Below are 6,242 nucleotides of genomic sequence, written 5' to 3' on the forward strand. Positions count from 1 at the left end.
CAACAACACACCCACATCTGTTCTACAAATGTCGGGGTTATGCTGCTTGTTTCGATAAAGGTAAATGATTGGCGTGACCTTAGGGCGCTTGAGATGAACCGATGGGGGACCGAGCAAAATGTCAATAGGTGGTGGACTGGCATGTCCAGACCACATATTGCAAATCGGAAGGCGGTGGCTTCTCACACCATGCTTTTTCAAAAAAAAATCGACGCCGCCTTTCTACATCTAAAACTTATTCAAGAAGAGGCCAAGCGGTGGGTCACCGTGGAGGCTATGCACTTGAGCGAGATCATGCCGTGAGAGTAATCCCATATATAATTTTCCTTTGACATGCTAAGTTGTATAGTCGGTTGTAACATCCCAGAGTTTTTCCCCTAATTAAAATTTGATTAACATTTGAAATTTTTGGAACATTTCTTTTGAAAGGGGTGAAATAGAAAGAAAAAAACATGAAATAAATAAAAAAAACCCAACAAAAAGGAAACTGAAAAATTAAAAAATCCAAACAGCTGGCATGTCCAGACCACATATTGCAAATCGGAAGGCGGTGGCTTCTCACACCATGCTTTTTCAAAAAAAAATCGACGCCGCCTTTCTACATCTAAAACTTATTCAAGAAGAGGCCAAGCGGTGGGTCACCGTGGAGGCTATGCACTTGAGCGAGATCATGCCGTGAGAGTAATCCCATATATAATTTTCCTTTGACATGCTAAGTTGTATAGTCGGTTGTAACATCCCAGAGTTTTTCCCCTAATTAAAATTTGATTAACATTTGAAATTTTTGGAACATTTCTTTTGAAAGGGGTGAAATAGAAAGAAAAAAACATGAAATAAATAAAAAAAACCCAACAAAAAGGAAACTGAAAAATTAAAAAATCCAAACAGTAAAACGCCGGTTCAGAAACTTTCTAGTACGGTCCCATAACCGGTCGGCCCAATATTGCTCCTAGGGGGAGTCAGGGGTTCGAACCCTGGTCTCCAGCGCGCTAACTGGCACAACTAACAACTCCACCTACTACGAGTTACTTGTTAGAAATAGGATCGCGACCTATTAGAGGCGAACAGACCCGGTCTTCTCCGGTTTATCTTTGCTTTTAATTTTATTTTCTTTCATTTTTCTCTTCTCTGATTTTCTCATTCTTTTACCTTTTTCTTCTTCTCCATTTTTTCATTTTTGGTTTTTCCTTTGTTCCTTTCTATTTTTCTTTCTACCTTTCTTATATACATCATCAACATTTTTATCAAATACTTGTTCAAAAAAATTCAGATACTTGCTCAACATTTTTCAAATAGTTGTTCAACATTTTTTATGTACATGATCAACATTTTTTGTATACACGTTCGACATTGTACGAACGCTTATTCAACATTTTTTAAATACTTGTTCAACATTTTAATACTTACTCAACATTTTTTAAATACATGTTCAACAATTTTTAAATACTCGTTCAACATTCTTTTAATACTTATTCTACATTTTCAAATACTTGTTCACCATTTTTAGTAATTATTGAACATTATCAAATACGTGTACAATATTTTTAAAATACTCATTCAATAATCTTTAATGGAGAAGAAAAAAGTGTTGAAGGTGTATACAAAAAATATTGATCACTTATTAATTTTTTTTTACATATACAAAAATGTAGAGTGAAAATAAAAATAAACAAAAGAATAACAAATAATTGAGAAGAAAAAGAAAACCAAAGAAAAGATGGAGAAGAAAAAATAAAATGCAAAAAAGAATGACAAAGCCAATGAAAAACCAGATTTGTTTTCCTCTAAGTAGGTCACGCCCCTTCTTTTGATTTTATTTTTTTGATGGTAATACGCCCTCATGGCGTTTTATATTGCATGCTCAAATATGGATACATCGTTTGCCAAAACATCGACAGGAAAATCTGGAGGCTCCGATTGCCAAACAATGTATCGAACACACTCCGTCTTGCTAGCTAAAAAGTCTACCGCTATATTGGCCTCTCTAGGATAATGATTAAAAGTAATAGAAGAAAATTTTCGACTAAGGAAAGAACATTATTCATAGATGGCAGCTGCCTGTCCTAGCGAGTTACCCCCATTGAGCATTACGTCGATCACCTCCATACAATCGGCTTCAAGAATCACGTTATGGCAGCCAATGGTACCCGCCAAAATCAGGCTTATTATCACGAAATGTGAAGCTAACGCGGTGGATAGAGCCGCTGCCTACTATCTCGAGATCGCAGTATCAACTCCGAATATCCTATTTGAGCGCTGAATCTGGGCCCGCCCGTTAATGCGTAACAGCACTTTCAGTTTTACGAACCTTCCAGAGATTCCCAGCCGGTTTTATCGGTTTTGGGAACCTTTTAGAAGATTCCTGAACCGGGTTTGCTTTTTTTTTATTTCTTTTTGTTACTTTTCATTTCTATTTTTCTGTTTACGTTTGTTTTTTTATTTTTTTCCTCTTCGTTTATCGTATTTATCTTTTCCTTGTTTTTTCTGTTCGATATTTCAAATATATTTTGAAAGTTCTAAAAAATGTTCTCGTCTTATTTTTTCATATTTTGAAAAATGTTCATGTTTGAAAAAATCTTCAGGAATTTCAAATCCAAATCTCGTTTTATTTTTTTGGGAATTCAAAAAATGTTCTTGTTTTCTAATATTTTTCATAATTTCAAAAAAATCATGCTTTAAAAATGTTCAGGAACTTCAAAAATATTCCTGATTTCCAATTTGTTCACATTTTCTGAAAATTGTTCATATTCAAAATATGTTCAGGAATTTCAAAAAATGCTTTTTTTTACAATTTTTTCCACAATTTCAGAAATATGTTCATGTTTAAAACAATGTTCGCGGTTTCATCAATTTGTTCGTTGTTTCAACAAACTTTCCCATGTTTCAAAATTGTTCACATTTCCAAAATAGCATACAATACAATTTTTTTTGCATTAAAAAATGTTCAGTTTTAACTTTTTTTTCTAAATTTGAAAAATGTTCATGTTTTCCTTTTTTGTTGAGAACTTAAAATATCTTTGTGATCTCAGGAAATACTTGCAAATTTAAAAGAATGTTCACATTTTTCGTTATTTGTTCGTTTTCATAAATAGTTAAATTTTTGAAAAATGTTCATTTTTGGAAAAAAATTGGCGGATTTGTTCGTGTTTAAATTTTAAATTGGGATTACCAAAAATCTTCACTTCTCCAAAAAAGAAAAATTAATAAATTGCAGGATTTCAAAACTGCTTTCAATTTTTTACAAATGTTTTCAAAACGTTTTCCAAATCTCAACACTTTTTTGGATGGTCTTATAATGTTTTGCACCTTAATGTTCAGCTTCTGCTGACTAGTGTAGTGGCTAAGGGCTTGCTGTCAGTTGACTGCGGTGCGTCAGATCGAGTATGACGAAAAACCCGTCATATAGGATGTCCACGACGAGAGATCCTTCAGGGCGCTGGGAGAGCTAACTGGCGAAATCACTAATTAAGAAGTACTCCTTCTAAAGATCACCCCCACCTCCTTAGGCTGCGACAAGTGGCGCACTGCATGCGGGCTACTTGTCGCAACCTATGAGTTTTCCAATTTTTCGTACATCTGTTTTTTCAAAACGTTTTATCTCTTAAATCGTGCGTCCAAATCTCGAACCGTTTTCACCATTGGATTCCTCGCGTCGAGATCTTCAAAGTTAGAACCCATGTTGATAGGTTTTGACGAACTTTTTTTTCAAAAAAAAAACGAACGAAAAAACCGAACCGGGAGCAAGTTTTTTTCCCTTTCAGAAAGAGGCACGGCCGTGCCTCCCGCGAAAGCACGACCGCGCCTCTCGCGGAAGCAAAACCGTGCCTCTCCCGCAAGGAAAAAAATGAAAACGTGTTTATTTTCGTTTACGAGAGGCACGTCCGTGCCTCTCGCGAAACCACAACCGTGCCTCTCGCGGAAGCAAAACCATGCCTCTCGCAGAAGAAAAAAAAAACAAAAAACGCGCTTTTTTGTTTCCGAAAGGCACGGCCGTGGCTCTCGTGCAAGCACACTCATGCCTCTCGCGGAAGGACAAAAAAAGAAAACACATTTTTTCGTTTTGGAGAGGGACGACCGTTCCTCTCACAGAAGGAAAAAATATACAAAACACTTTTTTTTCATTTCCGAGAGGCGTGCCTCTCGCGAAAGCAAAACCGTGCCACTCGTGAAACAAAAAGAAACGTTTTTTGCGATTTTTTTAAAATTTTTATCAAAAAGCTAACGAAGACCAGTGAAAAACCAAAAAGAAAAAAACAGAAAGAAACGTTTAAAAAGCCGAAAATGCGTCCGAAAAAATATTAAAAAATCCAGAGGGAGCGTCCAGGGAGTGACACGTGGTGACGGCCCATCCCCAAGTGATTGTTCCGAGGCTCCCGAACGAGTGCTCATTAACTAGTCGCTCTCGCCAACTGGCGCCCACGTGCCATGTAGTGTTGGGCCGGCCCATCACACGCCAGCTAGGGTGCACACCCCTGCTTCGTTCGCTGTGCCAACGGTTGACTGATCAAGCGTTAATTTTAGAAAAAAATATCACAAAAATAGAGAAAAGTTCACAAATTCAAAAAAATTATGAATTTAAATTATCTGTGATTTAAAAAAAACAAGCTTCAGAAAAGTTCATCGTTCTTTTTAAAAAAACGTTCACCGGACAGGGCGATTCAAGCCTGTCCCCCTGTTAGCCTTTAGGCAATGCAAGTCACATAGTAAGTGATGAAACTGGGACAGGGCGATTCGCCACGCGAGCTGCTCCGTGGTCAAACTGCTCGTCTCCAGCGGTAGTATTTCATCATCAGGTATTTTGTTATTAAGCGATAAATTAAATGCTTTGATGTGGTTGGCCCAATGACCATTTCGTTAACCGTGAGAATAAGCTTAAGTTGGTACTCTTTTTCCATTAGTCATTGATTTCTGAATATTCTCACGGTTAACGACATGTGGTTGGCCCAATGACCATTTGAAAGGTACACTACAGGAAAACACACATTGCCTAGTATCATGCAGTAAGCCGAGTGTTAAAACACGGTCTCACGGCTTACGTGATGATACACCGAGTGTGCACCAAAATGTACACGGCAATAAGGAGGAACACGGCTTACATCATGAGGACGAACAAAAGGTACTCGGCTTACAGGTGGCACTCGGCTTACGAGAGAGTAAGCCGTGAGGCTAGTGAAAATATACTCGGCATACAGAACAACGATGATAAAGTATGTTGCAACGTGGCCGCTGTTGGCGCACCTAACTGCTAGCCCGACGCCCGTTGGTGAAAACAGAGTATGCTCCCCGAACACTCGGCTTATATTTTGATTTTCTTTTTCATAACCAGAAAACGCTTGGCCTCCCAGTAAGCCGAGTGGTCGTGAAAGGACACTCGGCTGACTCTGGTTTACAAAGAGCGGTGCGGCCAGTCCTTTGAACTTCACATCACGTCGCTGCTAGCACCGCCCTCTCCTCAGACACTTCGCCGGCATCCGCAGCCGCCGCCACCGCCGGTCTTCGCCGCCGTCTCGGCAACAACAAGCATTTCTTCGTCGCCGGATCAGAAAACCAAGGTGAGCACATATCAATCGATCGATCTAAATCTTACATATAGTTCGATCTCTTCGTGTTCATATAATTCGATCTCTTCGTGTTCATATAATTCGATCTCTTCGTGTTTGACTGAATCATATGAATAGAATCGATGCTATTTTGCTTATGGGGTAGTGAATGTGAACAACGAAGGGGATATGTGGCTTCGTGCGTTCAAATTCATATTTGTGACAAAATATGAACACGAAAAGGAACATGTCTGTGTTCATATTCACTCCTTTCGTGTTCATATCCATATGAACAGAACGATGATATTTTGTTTCTTATATTAGAATAGATGCATTTCTCGCCAAAAAGAGTGGATGCGTGCATGATATCCTGTTTTTATATCGATTAACTATATGCCATGGCTTTTTTCTTATATGACTAGCGTACGATGGATTATGTGCATGGCTAGTCGGTCGATAGAATTGATCGGCAATATTTTGGATCGATGATCGATAGCTATGTATACTTCATGTGTTAATACAAAAAATAAAATGCATGCACATGATGTATATCTTGTTTTTATATCGATTAATTATATGCCATGCCTTTTGTTCTTATATGATCAACGTATGATGGATTATGTGCACTAGCTAGTAGCTCGATAGAATTAATCTAGTTGGCCAAACCAACGGATAGATTGGAGGGAAATACAAAGCTATTAT

The sequence above is a fragment of the Aegilops tauschii genome, chromosome 3 (genome assembly GCF_002575655.3).
Source record: "Aegilops tauschii subsp. strangulata cultivar AL8/78 chromosome 3, Aet v6.0, whole genome shotgun sequence".
Taxonomy (NCBI): domain Eukaryota; kingdom Viridiplantae; phylum Streptophyta; class Magnoliopsida; order Poales; family Poaceae; genus Aegilops; species Aegilops tauschii.